The 18,976-nt window shown below is 40.0% G+C and overlaps 2 pseudogenes; both read right to left on the bottom strand.

The window, feature by feature from the left end:
* Positions 1-10,521: 10,521 nt before the first annotated feature.
* LOC100348760 (glyceraldehyde-3-phosphate dehydrogenase pseudogene) lies at positions 10,522-11,288 on the bottom strand (annotated as a pseudogene).
* A 38-nt stretch (positions 11,289-11,326) lies between these two features.
* LOC149126979 (glyceraldehyde-3-phosphate dehydrogenase pseudogene) lies at positions 11,327-11,627 on the bottom strand (annotated as a pseudogene).
* Between the last annotated feature and the right edge of the window lie 7,349 nt (positions 11,628-18,976).

The raw sequence follows: 18,976 nt of genomic DNA, 5'->3' as shown, positions 1-18,976 counted from the left end.
CGATTCAAATACAATAGTAACAGGGGACCTCAACACCCCACTCTCACCAATGAACAGATCAACCAGACAGAAATTCAACAAGGAAACAATAGTGTTAATTGATGATATAGACCAAATAGACCTAATAGATATCTTCAGAACCTTCCACCCCACAGACACAGAGTTCACGTATTTCTCCCCAACACATGGAAGATTCTCTAGGATTGATCATATGCTAGGCCATAAAGGGAGCCTCAACAAATTCAAAAAAATTGAAACTATACCATGCAGCTTCTCAGACCATAGCGCAGTGAAACTCGAAATCTGCAACCCAAGAATCTCCACACCATATGCAAACATATGGAGAATGGACAACATGATCCTGAATGACCAGTGGGTCATCGAAGAAATTAAAAGAGAAATCAAAAGATTTCTAGAAACAAATGAAAATGATAACACAACCTATCAAAACCTGTGGGACACAGCAAAAGCAGTGCTAAGAGGAAAATTTATAGCAATTGGTGCCTACATCAAGAAGCTGGAAAGGAACCAAACAAATGAACTCTCCATGCACCTCAAGAATTTAGAAAAACAAGATTACCGGAAGATGGCAGAATAGAGAGGGAGGGAGCACAGCGAAGCTCCACTAAGGGAAGGTTCAAAGAGGGATGAAAATTTGTAGTTTTTAAGCCCTTCCTCAAACTGGGGTGTTAGGGTGGACACGCATGGAGGACGCGGACGCCTGAGACTCAGGACACTAGCAGGAGCGTGTATGCAACAAGCGCTGGAAGCCGAGGTGAGACGGGGCACTAGCCTAGCACCGAGGCACAGCTGCCGCCGCCCCTCCCCCAACACACCCTGGGACGGACACTGAGACATGCACGACTGAGTGGGGGAGGAAATAGAACAACAGAACAGAGTGAGTGGCACCGGCGGACAGAGTGCACGATTCAGGGACACTAACTGAGAGACTGAGTAAGCCAGTATCTCTTGGCGCCTCCCCGGAGCTCTAGCGGGCGGGAAGCAGCCATTTTGTTTGTTTGCATTCGGGCTTAAAGGAGAACTATCTTTGCCTCCACACTACCTTTGGAGGTGGAGCCCAAAGGTGGAGCTGAGGGTGCTCGAGGGAGGGCAGCCCAAAGTCCTGAGACCCGACTACTCAAGTTACTGAATAGCGCCTCCTGGTGGGAAAAAAGCACAGGATCCAGAGCTGCAGTGGGCAGAGAGCAGCCACCCTGTCTGTTTACCTGCGGGCTGTGTAGAGCAGCCTGGTTACACTGGATATTGGTAGAGACTCACAGCAGCCTATAGTAGAGGGAAATCAACCCGAAAAATCACCCAGATGGAATGCCAAAAAACAAAGCCAAAAACCAAAAAAATATAGAAGATAATATAAATTTGCCAATGGAGCAGGCTAAACCAAGCATAACAGAGGCAGAAGAAGAAGAAGTTGAAAACATGCCAGAAAAAGAATTCAGAAAATTAATAATCAGAATACTTAGAAATAATGAGAAACAGTGTCAAGAGCTGAATGAAAAACAAGCCCAAGGATTAGAGATCTTAAAGAGAAGCCAGAATGAGATACTAGAACTGAAAAACTCAATTGACCATATAAAAAACACTGTGGAATCCCTCGGAAATCGAACAGATGAAATAGAAGACCGAATATCAGAATTCGAAGACAAACTTCCAGAAATAATACAGTCAGTTCAATCGCAGGAAGAAGAAATTAAAAAATTAAAAAACACGGTCGGAGACCTACAAGATTCAATCAAACAGTGTAATGTTCGGATAATAGGAGTCCCTGAGGGGGTGGAAAGAGAGAATGGATTAGACGGTGTCTTCAACGAAATAATATCAGAAAACTTTAAACAAAGGCAGCTGGATAACAACACACAAATACAACAGATAGCCAGGACTCCGAACAGAGTAGACCAGAAGAGAAATTCACCACGACACATTGTGGCAACACTCAGTTCAGTGACACACAAAGAACAAATCCTAAAATGTGCCAGAGAAAAGTGACAAATCACATTCAGGGGTAAGTCAATCAGACTCACCCCAGACTTCTCATCGCAAACACTACAGGCAAGGAGACAATGGCATGATATATTTCAAGTTTTAAAAGACAAACAATGCCAACCTAGAATTCTATATCCTGCAAAGCTATCATTTATGAATGAAGGGGAAATAAAGATCTTCCACGACAAACAGAAACTGAAAGAATTTGTATCCACACGTCCAACCCTACAACACTTGCTCAAAGACATGCTGCACACAGAAATACAAAAACAAGAACTTCACTGCAAAAAAAAGCGAATGTAGAATAACCCACAAACAAAGTTCAAAATACATAAACAGCTCGTTTCAGGAAACATGAAGGGAAAAAGACAGTACTTAACAGTAATCACATTGAATGTGAATGGTCTTAATTCCACGACAAAGAGGCACAGACTAGCGGATTGGATAAAACAAGAGGATCCAACTATATGCTGCCTTCAGGAGACACACCTCATCAGCAAAGATGCACGCAGACTGAAAGTGAAAGGATGGAAAAAGATACTCCAAGCTAATGGAAATCAAAAGAGAGCTGGTGTGGCCATCCTAATATCAGACAAAATAGACTTTAACATAAAAACTATTAAAAGAGACAGAGAAGGGCACTATATAATGATTAAAGGATCTATCCAACAGGAAGACATTACTATTATAAATGTATACGCACATAATTACAGGGTGCCTGGCTACCTGAAAGAATTACTAAAGGATTTAAAGGGAGATATAGACTCAAATACAATAGTAGCAGGGGACTTCAACACCCCACTCTCACCAATGAACAGATCAACCAGACAGAAATTCAACAAGGAAACAATAGTGTTAATTGATGATATAGACCAAATAGACCTAATAGATATCTTCAGAACCTTCCACCCCACAGACACAGAGTTCATGTATTTCACCCAGTACATGGAACATTCTCTAGGATTGACCATATACTAGGCCATAAAGGGAGCCTCAACAAATTCAAAAAAATTGAAACTATACCATGCAGCTTCTCAGACCATAGTGCAGTGAAACTTGAAATCAACAACCCAAGAATCTCTACACCATATGCAAACATATGGAGAATGGACAACATGATCCTGAATGACCAGTGGGTCATCGAAGAAATTAAAAGAGAAATCAAAAGATTTCTAGAAACAAATGAAAATGATAACACAACCTATCAAAACCTGTGGGACACAGCAAAAGCAGTGCTAAGAGGAAAGTTTATAGCAATTACTGCCTACATCAAGAAGCTGGAAAGGAACCAAACAAATGAACTCTCCATGCACCACAAGGAACTAGAAAAACAGCAGCAAATCAAGCCCAAATACAAAAGGAAGAAAGAAATACTAAAGATCAGAGAAGAAATAAACAGAATTGAAACAAAAAAAAACAATACAAAAGATCAACAAAACCAGGAGCTGGTTCTTTGAAAAAATAAACAAAATCGACACACCATTGGCCCAACTAACCAAAAAAAGGAGAGAGAAGACCCAAATCTGTAAAATCAAAGATAGTAATGGAAATGTAACAACTGACACAATAGAAATAAAAAGAATCATCAGAAACTACTACAAAGAGATGTATGCTAACAAATTGGGGAACCTGGAAGAAATGGATAGATTCCTGGACAAATGCAACCTTCCTAAACTGAGCCGTGAAGATATAGAAAATCTAAACAGGCCCATAACCATGGAAGAAATTGAATCAGTAATAAACGCACTACCGAAAAAGAAGAGCCCAGGACCGGATGGCTCCACTGCCGAATTTTACCAGGCATTTAGAGAACAACTAACCCCAGTTCTTCTCAAATTATTCCAAACGATTGAAAGAGAGGGAATCCTCCCAAATTCCTTCTACGAAGCCAATATCACCTTAATTCCTAAGCCCGGAAAAGACACAGCAGAGAAAGAAAACTACAGACCTATCTCCCTGATGAACATAGATGCAAAAATACTCAATAAAATTCTGGCAAACCGAATCCAACTACAATCAGAAAGATCATTCACCCGGACCAAGTGGGATTTATCCCTGGTATGCAGGGATGGTTCAATATTCGAAAGTCAATCAACGTAATCCAGCACATTAACAAATTGAGAAACAAAAATCATATGGTTATCTCAATAGATGCAGAGAAAGCATTTGACAAAATACAACACCCCTTCATGATGAAAACCCTAAGCAAATTGGGGTTAGAAGGAACATTCCTCAACACAGTTAAGGCAATCTATGATAAACCAAAGGCCAGCATCATATTGAATGGGGAAAAGTTGGAGGCATTTCCATTGAGAACTGGCACCAGACAGGGATGCCCTCTCTCACCATTGCTATTCAATATAGTCCTAGAAGTCTTAGCCAGAGCCATCAGGCAAGAAAAAGAAATCAAAGGGATACAAATTGGAAAGGAGGAAGTCAAACTATCCCTGTTTGCAGATGACATGATACTATATATAGAGGACCCAATAAACTCCTATAAGAGGCTACTGAAACTCATAGAAGCGTTTGGTAAAGTAGCAGGATACAAAGTCAACGCTCAGAAATCAACAGCCTTTGTATACACAGACAATGCCAGGGCCGAGGAAGAACTACTAAGATCAATCCCATTCACAATAGCCACAAAAACAATAAAGTACCTTGGAATAAATTTAACCAAGGAGGTCAAAGACCTCTATGATGAAAATTACAAAACACTAAAGAAAGAAATAGAAGAGGATACCAAAAAAATGGAAAAACCTGCCATGCTCATGGATTGGAAGAATCAATATCATCAAAATGTCCATTCGCCCAAAAGCAATTTACAAGTTCAATGCAATAACAATCAAAACACCAAAGTCATTCTTCAAAGACCTAGAAAAAACGATGCTGAAATTCATATGGAGAAACAGTAGACCCAGAATAGCTAAAGCAATCCTTTACAATAAAAACAAAGCCGGAGGCATCACAATTCCAGACTTCAAAGCATACTACAGGGCAGTTATAATCAAAACAGCCTGGTACTGGTACAAAAACAGATGGATAGACCAATGGAACAGAATAGAAACACCGGAGATCAATCCAAACATCTATAACCAACTCATATTCAACAAAGGACCTAAAACCAACCCCTGGAACAAGGACAGCCTCTTCCACAAATGGTGCTGGGAAAACTGGATGTCCACATGCCGCAGTATGAAGCAAGACCCCTACCTTACACCTTATACAAAAATCCACTCAACATGGATCAAAGAACTAGAGTTGCGCCACGACACCATGAAACTAATTGAGAGCATAGGGGAAACCCTCCAAGATATCGGAATAGGCAAAAAATTCCTGGAGAAGACCCCACAGGCACGGGTAATCAAAGATAAAATAAACAAATGGGATTACCTCAAATTGAAGAGTTTCTTAACAGCAAAGGAAACAGTCAGGAAAGCGAAGAGGCAACCAACAGAATGGGAGACGTTATTCGCAAACTACACAACAGATAAAGGATTAACAACTAGAATCTACACAATGATCAAAAAACACCACAGAATCCAAACAAACAACCCAATAAAAAAATGGGCCAAGGACCTTAACAGGCATTTTTCAAAAAAGGAAATCCAAATGGCCAACAGGCACATGAAAAAATGCTCAGGATCCCTAGCCATCAGGGAAATGCAGATCAAAACCACAATGAGATACCACCTCACTCCGGTTAGATTGGCTTACATACAGAAATCAACCAACAACAGATGCTGGCGAGGATGTGGAGAAAAGGGGACACTAATCCACTGTTGGTGGGAATGCAAGCTGGTAAAGCCACTATGGAAGACAGTCTGGAGAATCCTCAGAAACCTGAACATAGCACTACCACAGGACCCAGCCATCCCACTCCTTGGAATATACCCAAATGGAATTAAAGGGGTGAAAAAAGCCATTTGCACCTCAATATTTGTTGCAGCTCAATTCACAATAGCTAAGACATGGAATCAACCTAAATGTCCATCAACAGATGACTGGATAAAGAAACTATGGGATATGTACTCTATGGAACACTATACAGCAGTAAAAAACAATGAAATCCTGGCATTCACAACAAAATGGAGGAATCTGGAAAACATCATGCTGAGTGAAATAAGCCAGTCCAAAAGGGATAAATATCACATGTTCTCCCTGATCGATGGCAACCAAACGAGCACCTAAAATGATACCCATTGAAGTGAAATGGACACTATGAGAGACAATGACATGAGCAGCCCTTGTCTAGACTGTTGAGGAAAAACTTACTATTTTGTTCCTTTAGTATTTTTGTTGTTGTTGTTGTTGCTCGGTATGTTCTACACAAGACCACTGGTTGAACTCTGTAATCAATGCACAACCATTCTTAAGCGTTTAAAAATTAAAAGGAAATTGATCTTTGTGGAATATGGGAGTGGGAATAAGAGAGGGAGGAGATATATAGGACGGCACATACTCACTCAGACCTACCTCCAATGGTGGATCTGGAAATGTGCCAGGGGATTTCAACTCAATCTTACCAAGGAGGCAGGTACCAATGCCAGCACACTTGGTAAAGAGACAAATATAAATACACAACTGATCCAAAAGACAGGGTAAGTGTCGAAGAGATTACACAAATAAGACCAGTGTAAGCAAATAATGAAAGATAGAATCAAAAGGGTTGAGAATGATCCAGCGGGGGAAGCAGGTCACACAGCAGACTCATAGAATGGCAAATGCCCAAAACAGCACTCCTGTCTCAGAATCAACCCTTGGGACATTCGGATCTGACTAAAAGGTCCATGAGAGTCTCTCAGGCATGGGAAGCCATGACATGGTGGCAAAAAACAATCTAAATGAAGGATCCTGGTGAACAACACCCCAGCAGAAGGATCAGGCCATCAAGGAGAGAGGCGCCTTTCTCTGAAGGGAGGAAGGAACCTCCACTGTAATATGGCCTTGACTAAACAAATTCAGAGTTGGTGAACTCAAGGGGCTTCCATAGCCTAGACAGCTCATAGCAAGAGTCTCGGGTGATTGCTGACGTCATAAATAAGAGTGCCAATTGTTAAATCAACAACGGGAGTCACTGGGTTCATGCTCCCCTCGCAGGATCTCTGTCCTTAATATGTTTATCTATGAACTCAAATACAACACTACTAGTCGAACAATACCCTATACCTGGTTCGGTTGTGTGAGTGCAGCCTGTTGAAATCCCTGCTTAGTATATACTAAATTGATCTTCGGTATATGAAGGTAACCGAAAATGAAACGTGATGAAGGGGGGGGAGGGGAGAGGAAGTGGGTGAGGGGAGGGCCACGGGAGGGAGGGAGGTCGGGGGGAAGCCACAACAATGCAAAAGATGCATTTTATATTCTACTTAAAACTATTGGTTGAGCTCTGTAATTAATACACAATTACTCTTAGGTGTTTAATTAATGCTATAACTAGTACTCAAATAGTATTTTACACTTTATGTTTCTGTGTGGGAGCAAAATGTGGTAATCTTTACTTAACATATGCTAAATTGATCTTCTGTATATAAAGATAATTGAAAATTAATTCTGATGTGAAGGGGAAGGGGAGAGGGAGTGGGAGAGGGGAGCGTTGTGGATGGGAGGGAAGACACGGGGGGGGGTGAGGAGGAGGCTATTGTGGTCCAGAAGCTGTACTTTGGAAATTTATGCTCATTAAATAAATTAAAAAAAAAGAGCAAATGTCTTAAAAAAAAAAGAACATTCTATTTTAAAAAAAAAAAAAAGAATTTAGAAAAATAGCAGCAAACCAAGCCCAAACCCAGCAGGAGGAAAGAAATACTAAAGATAAGAGAAGAAATAAACAGAATTGAAACAAAAAAAAAAAAACAATACAAAAGATCAACAAAACCAGGAGCTGGTTCTTTGAAAAAATAAACAAAATCGACACACCATTGGCCCAACTAACCAAAAAAAGGAGAGAGAAGACCCAAATCTGTAAAATCAAAAATAGTAATTGAAATGTAACAACAGACACAACAGAAATAAAAAGAATCATCAGAAACCACTACAAAAAGGTGTATGCTAACAAATTGGGGAACCTGGAAGAAATGGATAGATTCCTGGACAAATACAACCTTCCTAAACTGAGCCCTGAAGATACAGAAAATCTAAACAGACACATAACCATGGAAGAAATTGAATCAGTAATAAACGCACTACCGATAAAGAAGAGCCCAGGAACGAATGGCTTCACCCCTGAATTTTACCAGACATTTAAAGAACAACTAACCCCAGTTCTCAAATTATTCAAAACAATTGAAAGGGAGGGAATCCTCCCAAATTCTTTCTATGAAGCCAATATCACCTTAATTCCTAAGCCTGGAAAAGACACAACAGAGAAAGAAAACTACAGACCTATCTCCCTGATGAACATAGATGCAAAAATACTCAACAAAGTTCTGGCAAGCCGAATCCAACTGCACACCAGAAAGATCATTCACCTGGACCAAGTGGGATTTATCCCTGATATGCAGGGATGGTTCAATATTCGAAAGTCAATCAATGTAATACATCACATTAACAAATTGAGAAACAAAAATGATATGATTATCTCAATAGATGCAGAGAAAGCATTTGATAAAATTCAACACCCTTTCATGATGAAAACCCTAAGCAAATTGGGGTTAGAAGGAACATTCTTCAACACAATTAAGGCAATCTATGATAAAACAATGGCTAGCATCATATTGAATGGGGAAAAGTTGGAGGCATTTCCATTGAGAACTGGCACCAGACAGGGATGCCCACTCTCACCATTGCTATTCAATATAGTCCTAGAAGTGTTATCCAGGGCCATCAGGCAAGAAAAAGAAATTAAAGGGATACAAATGGAAAAGGAGGAAGTTAAACTATCCCTATTTGCAGATGACATGATACTATAAATAGGGGACCCAATAAATTCCTATAAGAGACTATTGGAACTCTTAGAAGGGTTTGGTAAAGTAGGATACAAAGTCAACACTCAGAAATCAACAGCCTTTGTATACACAGACAATGCCAGGGCCGAGGAAGAACTACTAAGATCAATCCCATTCACAATAGCCACAAAAACAATAAAGTACCTTGGAATAAATTTAACCAAAGATGTAAAAGACCTCTATGATAAAAATTATAAAACACTAAAGAAAGAAATAGAAGACGACACAGGCTGGTGCCGTGGCTCATTAGGTTAATGCTCTGCCTTGTAGCACCAGCACACCGGGTTCTAGTCCCAGTCGGGGCGCCAGATTCTCTCCCGGTTGCCCCTCTTCCAGGCCAGCCCTCTGCTGTGGCCAGGGAGTGCAGTGGAGGATGGCCCAAGTGCTTGGGCCCTGCACCCCATGGGAGACCAGGATAAGTACTTGGCTCCTGCCATTGGATCAGTGCGGTGTGCCGGCCGCAGCGCGCTGGCCACCGTGGCCATTGGATGGTGAACCAACGACAAAGTAAGACCTTTCAAGACCTTTCTCTCTGTCTCTCTCTCACTGTCCACTCTGCCTGTCAAAAAAAAAAAAAGAAGAAGAAGAAGAAGAAGAAGAAGAAGAAGACACAAAAAAATGGAAAAACCTGCCATGCTCATGGATTGGAAGAATCAATATCATCAAAATGTCCATTCGCCCAAAAGCAATTTACAAGTTCAATGCAATAACAATCAAAATACCAAAGTCATTCTTCAAAGACATAGTAAAAACGATGCTGAAATTCATATGGAGAAACAGTAGACCCAGAATAGCTAAAGCAATCCTTTACAATAAAAACAAAGCCGGAGGCATCACAATTCCAGACTTCAAAGCATACTACAGGGCAGTTATAATCAAAACAGCCTGGTACTGGTACAAAAACAGATGGATAGACCAATGGAACAGAATAGAAACACCGGAGATCAATCCAAACATCTATAACCAACTCATATTCAACAAAGGACCTAAAACCAACCCCTGGAACAAGGACAGCCTCTTCCACAAATGGTGCTGGGAAAACTGGATGTCCACATGTTGAAGTATGAAGCAAGACCTCTACCTTACACCTTATACAAAAATCCACTCAACATGGATCAAAGAACTAGAGATATGCCACGACACCATGAAACTAATTGAGAGCATAGGGGAAACCCTTCAAGACATTGGAGCAGGCAAAAAATTCCTGGAGAAGACCCCACAGGCACGGGTAATCAAAGATGAAATAAACAAACGGGATTACCTCAGATCGAAAAATTTCTTTACAGAAAAGGAAACAGTCAGGAAAGTGAAGGGGCAACCAACAGAATGGGAGACGTTATTCACAAACTACACAATAGATAAAGGATTAACAACTAGAATCTATAAAATGATCAAGAAACACCACAGAAACAAAACAATAAACTCAATAAAAAGATGGACCAAGGACCTTAACAGACTTTTTTTTTGGGGGGGGGGGTGCAGAAGACTTTATTGATGGTTTCATGACAAGGTAGGGCTCCCTAAGCCCCTCCCCTCCTCCAGGGGGTCTGGGATGGAAACCGTGAAGAGGGGCAGATTCTCAGTTTGGTGGGGACTGAGTGAGGGCAGGGACTCCCCAGCGGCTGAGGGCCTCTCGTCCTCCTCTGGTGCTCTCGCTGGGGCCGGTGGTTTGAGGGCTCTTACTCCTATTGCTGTAGCCAAATTCGTTATCGTACCAGGAAATGAGCTTCACAAAGTGGTCATTGAGGGCAATGCCAGCCCCAGCATCGAAGGTGGAGGAGTGGGTATCACTGTTGAAGTCACAGGAGACGACCTGGTCCTCGGTGTAGCCCAGGATGCCCTTCAGGGGGCCCTCGGACGCCTGCTTCACCACCTTCTTGATGTCGTCATACTTAGCAGCTTTCTCCAGGCGGCAGGTTAGGTCCACGACCGACACGTTGGGGGTGGGCACACGGAAGGCCATGCCAGTGAGTTTCCCGTTCAGCTCGGGGATGACCTTGCCCACGGCCTTGGCAGCGCCAGTGGAGGCAGGGATGATGTTCTGGGCGGCCCCGCGGCCGTCACGCCACAGCTTCCCAGAGGGCCCGTCCACGGTCTTCTGGGTGGCGGTGATGGCGTGCACCGTGGTCATGAGCCCCTCCACGATGCCGAAGTGGTCGTGGATGACCTTGGCCAGGGGGGGTCTAAGCAGTTGGTGGTGCAGGACGCGTTGCTGACAATCTTGAGAGAGTTGTCATACTTCTCGTGGTTCACGCCCATCACAAACATGGGGGCATCGGCGGAGGGGGCGGAGATGATGACCCTTTTGGCTCCGCCCTTCAAATGAGCACCGGCCTTCTCCATGGTGGTGAAGACGCCAGTGGATTCCACCACGTATCCACCCCACTTGATGTTGGCGGGATCTCACTCCTGGAAGATGGTGATGGCCTTCCCGTTGATGACCAGCTTCCTGTTCTCAGCCTTGACTGTGCCGTGGAACTTGCCGTGGGTGGAATCATACTGGAACATGTAGACCATGTAGTGGAGGTCAATGAATGGATCATTGATGGCGACAACATCCACTTTGCCAAAGTTAAAAGCAGCCCTGTTGACCAGGCGCCCAATGCAGCCAAATCCGTTCACTCCGACCTTCACCATCGTGTCTCGGGGACTCGCTTGCACTGCACAAGAAGAAGCGGCTGCCTGTCGAACTGGGTGGAGCAGAGAGCACAGACATTTTTCAAAAGAGGAAATCCAAATGGCCAACAAACACATGAAAAAATTCTCAGGATCCCTAGCCATCAGGGAAATGCAGATCAAAACCACAATGAGGTTTCACCTCACTCTGGTTAGATTGGCTTACATACAGAAATCAACCAACAACAGATACTGGCAAGGATGTGGGGGAAAAGAGACACTAACCCACTGTTGGTGGGAATGCAAACTGGTAAACCACTATGGAAGACAGTTTGGAGAGTCCTCAGACACCTGAATATAGCCCTACCACAGGACCCAGCCATCCCACTCTTTGGAATTTACCCAAATGGAATTAAACGGGAGAAAAAAAAGAGCCATTTGTACCTCAATATTTGTTGCAGCTCAATTCACAATAGCTAAGACGTGGAATCAACCTAAATGTCCATCAACGGATGACTGGATAAAGAAATTATGGGATATGTACTCTACGGAACACTATACAGCAGTAAAAAAAAAGAAATCCGGTCATTTACAATAAAATGGAGGAATCTAGAAAATATCATGTTCAGTGAAATAAGCCAGTTCAAAATGGACAAATATTATATGTTCTCCCTGATTGATGGCAACTAAACGACATCTAAAATGATACCCATTGAAGTGAAATGGACACTATGAGAGACAATGACATGATCAGCCCCCTTGTCTAGACTGTTGAAGAACAACTTACTATTTTATTCCTGTTAGTATTTGTTGTTGTTGTTGTTGCTCTGTTTGTTCTACTTAATACCACTGATTGAACTCTGTAATCAATACACAATCATTCTTAGGTGTTTAAAATTAACAGAAAAGTGATCTCTGTTAAATATAGGAGTGGGAATAATAGAGGGAGGAGATATATAGGTCGGCACATGCTCACTTGGACTTACCTCCAATGGTGGAGCTAGAAATGTGCCAGGGGATTTCAACTCAGTCTTATCAAGGAGGCAGGCACCAATGCCAGTGCACTTGGTAAAGTGATAAGTATAAGTACATGACCGATCAAAACGATAGGGTAAGTGTCGAAGAGATTTCACAAATAAGACCAGTGTAAGCAAACAATGAAGGATAAAATTAAAAGGGAGAGAATGATCCTGTGAGGGAAGCAGGACAGACAGCAGACTCATAGAATGGCAAATGCCCCAAACAGCACTCCAGCCTCAGAATCAACCCTTGGGACATTCGGATCTGGCTAAAAGGCCCATGAGAGTCTCACAGGCATGGAAAGCCATGACACGGTGGCAAAAACAACCTAAATGAAAGATCCTGGTGAACAAGACCCCAGCAGAAAGAACAGGCCATCAAGGAGTGAGGCGCCTTTCTCCAAAGGGAGGAAGGAACCTCCACTGTGATATGTCCTTGACTAAACTAAACAAGTTCAGAGTTGACGAACTCAAGGGGCTTCCATAGCCTAGACAGCTCATGGAAAGAGCCTCAGGGGATTGCTGACGTCATAAAATAAGAGTGCCAATTGTTAAATCAACAACGGGAGTCACTGGGTATATGCTTCCCATTGTTGGATCTCTGTCCTTAATGTGTTTTACTATGAAACTTATAGACAACACTACCTTGAGTAGTTGTGTGAGTGCAGCCTGTTGAAATCCTTGCTTAGTGTATACTAAATTGATCTGTATATGAAGGTAATTGAAAATGAAACTCGATGAAGGGCGGGATGGGAGAAGGAGGCGTAGAGGGGAGGGCTGCATGAGGGAGGGAGGTTGGGGGGGGGAAGCCACAACAATACAAAAGTTGCACTTTGTAAATTCACATTTATTAAATAAAAAAAGGAAATAAAGGCATTATTTACTTGTTACATATGGAAAATAAAGGAAAACAATGATTTAACTAAATATCAAAAAAAAAAAAGAAATTATACAAGCACAATGAACATAAAAGAATTGGTATACTTGTATTCAAAATGCAACTCATTTTGCTTTCTACTGGGTCTTTAAAATGCATTCATTTATTCCATTTTTACCTGCTTGAAATTTAGATGGGTACATTAATTTTCTAATCAGGCATAGATTGCAAACATTTCTATGGTAACTTAGAGAAGAAAATCACACTTAAACTTTGATGTTTTAGATATTTAGTCTCCAGTTATAACCATCAATTTTTATTTCATGCAGAGTTGTTTTAATTTCTAGGAAATGCTGTCAGTGGACTGATCCCCAGTAAGGGATTCTGGCTGGCTCCTCTCTTCTTTGCCTTACCTTTTGCAACATTCTGAAGTCCTGGGCTTCAGTGTTAAGAAGAGAGATAGGCTGGCAGAAACACTCTACACAATTATCGAAGATCATCAATTGCTCATTTTATAGTATGTCATTTAAATTAATGTAAATGAGAAATTGAATGTAAATTAAAACAGTAAAGTCTGACTGTATTACCACCAATATCAGCCATACTAAAAGGGATAGAAAATAAGAAAATTCATCTGGGTAATTTAGAAAACAATGTTTTACCATAAAGTTAAAGATCAAAAATGTCTATGCACAGACTATACTCTAATTAGTAATTTCATTCTCCCAGTGGAATGAGTCAGCAATTCTGAAGTACTTTATGTATATGCTATGGTTGAACAAATAAGTAAATACTTTACAATAATGAGTCAGTTGTCTCCCTACTCTGATGGTGCAGAATTGGAATCTCAGTTGTAATTTTTAAACATCCATATTTAAATACATAAATAGATACATACACTTAAGTACAATACATGGGTATGTTCATAAGTCAGTAACATACATGTATTTCCTAGCTTTGACCACCAAGAAGGCGGGGAGCCATGATACTTCAGTGACAAGGAGCATTCGTCAGAATCAGGTCTTGGTCTTTAAATAAAAATATTTTATAAAATGAACTATAAATTCTTGAAGAAATGATAAAATCCAGAGATCAGCAGAACACAAGATGAACCTGAAATATCTGAGGATTCAGAAAATAAGGAAATGCTCAAAAAAGAACTGTGGTGATTTATGATGATATTTAAAAATAAACAAATTTATATTGATAGCAGAATATAGAATTTTAAAAAGCATCATTCTGTATGCTATAAATAACTAGAGAAACATGGTTACTACATAGAATGTGATATCTGGGACTAAATCCTGTAAGAGAAAACAGGCATTAATCAAATAAAAAACCTCATTAAAAAAACCTACAAACTAAAAATATTCTGTAGTTTAGTTAATGGTACTATATCAATTTAATATCTTTGTTTTGATAATTCTACCATGCATATGCAAAAATGTGAACATCAGCAGAAGAGGGGTATATAATATATGGAAAATGTATCATTTTTTAGCTTTTTGAAACTCAAATGATTGCATATTAAAATGCTTAAAAACATGGTTCAAAAGGTGTGATAGTATGCTAATATTGTTTTGAGTATACAAAATATAATTTTTAAAAATATAATAATAGACATAACTAAAATATGATTACTAGGTTTTGAAGAAATGTACTCCCTAAGAGTTACCAGAGTACAAAGACTTATATCTCACAATTAACTGGGATCATAATTGTTGTTATCATGGCAAAAAAATAAGTGCTTAATCAAAACAGAATACAATTCTGAGACCAAAGAAAGGAGGGCATGATAGATAAAAATAGTAACCACAATAACTTAAAGTAAAAAGAGGTTTTACTTAAATTATAAATCAACTAAAATTATTAGATCAGAACAAATAAAAGTACAGATGAAAGATTCTGTATCAGAAAATCAAGCAAAATATATAATTATATTCAGAAATGCATAGTCTATAACTTCTAGAGAAAATTGGATGCTTTTAGATGTGATTTCTGATTTTTCGTAGTAAAAAAAATATGTTGGCCGGTACCGTGGCTCACTAGGCTAATCCTCCGCCTTGCGGGCGTCAGCACACCCAGGTCTAGTCCCGGTCAGGGCGCCGGATTCTGTCCCGGTTGCCCCTCTTCCAGGCCAGCTCTCTGCTGTGGCCAGGGAGTGCAGTGGAGGATGGCCCAAGTGCTTGGGCCCTGCACCCCATGGGAGACCAGGATAAATACCTGGCTCCTGCCATCGGATCAGTGCGGTGCACTGGCCGCAGTGCGCTGGCCGAAGAGGCCATTGGAGGGTGAACCAATGGCAAAAGGAAGACCTTTCTCTCTGTCTCTCTCTCTCACTGTCCACTCTGCCTGTAAAAAAAATAAAGAAAGAAAATATGTGAACAAGAGGCAGCATTCATATTTGAGTTTTTAAAAATATATTTAAAAATTCTTTATTGAATTAATCAATGTTTTCCAGTTCCAGTAATTTTTTGTTTCATGGATTTTTTTTTTCCTGAAGCACCTTAATTCAATTCTAGCAAAAATATTTTGAAATAGATATTTTCTCCCTTTTATCGTTAAGGCTGAGAAGTTTTAATGCCTCTTTTGCTATCTTGCAGCTTCCTGGCAAATGCAATGGGAAAAAATCACACTTATCCTGTTCCTTATTGTACATTCTTATTGATAAGTTATCTGTCTACTTTTTATATTACTATATTATCACCTAGTAACAGCTCACATATTTAGAACATAAGAGTGGAGAATACCATTGTATAATCATAGAACTCAAAAGCTGAAATGGTCCCCAGAGCTGTTAGTGTACTTCCAAGGTAGCATAGTTCAGAGATTAAGAATCAACCTTAAAGAATGCAGTTACTAACAGGGTTGGTGACTAGGCACAAGTTTCTTAGCTTCTGACTCATTCTGTTATGTCAAATGATTTATATTTATGAAAGCAAACATAAAAGAAAACTTCAGACAACAAGGACATTTCAGTAATGAGACTATTGAGAAGAGTCTAATTTACAAAAATAAAAATAGAATCACTATAAAATTGCAGACACAATTTTCCCAGAGAAAACTATCCAAATTAAATTATTGCAAGCATTGTCATTATCTAATATTATGTCAGCTCTTATGACCACATTGCAATAATTAATTTCTATCAATCTATAGATATTAGAAACATATATCAAATATTTTAACTTGAAAATGAAGGTTGAAGAAAAGTGGGCCTCTATGGAAGCATTAAGTGACAATAGTTGATATAACAACAGTCTTTCTTGCATCATTCAATCAAGGAGAATATTTTAATTAGTCCTCTTGGTTAATCATTGTAATCTGATTCTGAACTAACTCTGGCATAGTACAGTTTCAAACTGTCCACCGAGTCCAGGATCAGTGAAGTATACGAGAGTGAAAAATACGATTTGGCAGAGTGACTTGTTCTGTGTTTGAAGGGCAGAGCTGCACTCTTGCTGCTGAACAGGGCAGACACAGAACACTGGAGGACATCCCTGTAAACACTGGTGTGGGATGTGGGCCAGTTTCCCAGCCTTTTACCCTTCATCTCTTTTCCTTTATTGTTTCCTTTATTGCTGTCACTCTTGTCAAAAATCCCCAGTCTTGCATCATTTCTACAAGCTGAGGTTAGCATAATACTAAGTAAGAATATCACTGATCCATCAAGTACTCCTTCCCACGCCTCAGTAGCCACTTGTTAAGATGGTTGGAAAGAACCTCAGGAACTCTGATGAGAAAAGCAGTTCTTTAAATAAAAAAACACTGTAAACTCTTGCATTATCAGTCTTAGGGAAATATAATTAGCCTTTGAAGGATGACATTCTCCCTGTGGATAAAATTCAGACTAAATAAGGAAAGTAAAGCAAACTTAGAAAGTTGTGCAGATCTTCCTTTCAAACCTTTTATTTTCCTAACACAGTCTTCAAGATGTGTTAAAATCAAATATAAAATTTCACTTTCTTCCAATTGTCAATCTGGTTCTAAATTAATTCATGGAAATAGTCAGTATTGTCAAGCCAGTATTAATCAAATAGCATTTACCACAGAATAATACTAAAAGTTGCTTTTTAGGCAAGAAAGTAGAATAAGTTCTTTTTACTGTTTATTTTTGTAAAATCTGATATCTAAGGAAGATCCAAATGCCTTAAGGACTGATTCAGAGGCCAGAGTGCTCTTTAGGACATCTGCCATTCTATGAGTCTGCTGTGAATCCCGCTTCCCATTTTGGATAGTTCTCTCCTTTTCAATTCTATCAGTTAGTATTAGCAAACTAGTCTTGTTTATGTGATCCCTTTGACTCTTAATACTATCATTATGATCAATTATGAATTGAAACCGATCACTTTGACTAGTGAAACTCCACAACAACAACAAAAAACAATGCACTTAAGAGATGGGCCAAGGACGAAATAGACATTTTTCAAAAGAGGAAATCCAAATGGCCAACAGACTCATGAAAAAATGTTCAGGATCAATAGCGATCAGAGAACTGCAAATGAAAACCACATTGAGGTTTCACCTCACCCCGGTTAGAATGGCTCACATTCAGAAATCTACCAACTGGCGAGGATGTGGGGAAAAAGGGACACTAACCCACTGTTGGTAGGAATGCAAACTGGTCAAGCCACTATGGAAGTCAGTCTGGAGATTCCTCAGAAACCTGAATATAACCCTACCATACAACCCAGTCATCCCACTCTTTGGAAGTTACCCAAAGGAAATTAAATTGGCAAACAAAAAGCTGTATGCACCTCAATGTTTATTGCAGCTCAATTCACAATAGCTAAGACATGGAATCAACCCAAATGCCCATCAACAGCAGACTGGATAAAGAAATTATGGGATATGTACTCTATAGAATATTACACAGCAGTAAAAACAAACAAACAAAAACAAAACAAAAAAAAAACCAATGAAATCCGGTCATTTGCAACAAAATGGAGGAATCTGCAAAACATCATTCTGACTGAAATGAGCCAGTCCCAAAGGGACAAATATCATATGTTCTCCCTGATTGGTGACAACTAACCGAGCACCAAAAAGAAAACCTGTTGAAGTGAAATCAACACTATGAGAAACAATGACTTGATCAGCCCTTGTCTTGACTGTTGATGAACAACTTAATACTTTATCCCTTTCAGTATTTTTTGTACTACTTAATACTATGGGTTGAACTCTTTAATTAACACACAATTATTATTAGGTGTGAAAATTTAACTGAAAAGTGATCTCTGTTTTATATAAGAGTGGGAATAAGAGAGGGAGGAGATCTACAATTTGGGACATGCTCAATCGGACTTCCCCCAAATGGTAGAGTTAGAAACGTGCCTGGGGATTCCAATTCAATCCCATCAAGGTGGCATGTAACAATGCCATCTCACTAGTCCAAGTGATCAATTTCAGTTCACAACTGATAATACTGGTAGGTCTAAGAGTCAAAGGGATCACATAGACAAAAGTAGTGTCTGCTAATACTAACTGATAGAATAAAAAAGAGAGAGAACGATCCAACATAG

The sequence above is a fragment of the Oryctolagus cuniculus genome, chromosome 4 (genome assembly GCF_051225735.1).
Source record: "Oryctolagus cuniculus isolate XC-2025 breed Fujian yellow rabbit chromosome 4, ASM5122573v1, whole genome shotgun sequence".
NCBI classification, from domain to species: Eukaryota; Metazoa; Chordata; class Mammalia; order Lagomorpha; family Leporidae; genus Oryctolagus; species Oryctolagus cuniculus.
This window is presented reverse-complemented; position numbering and strand designations above follow the sequence as displayed.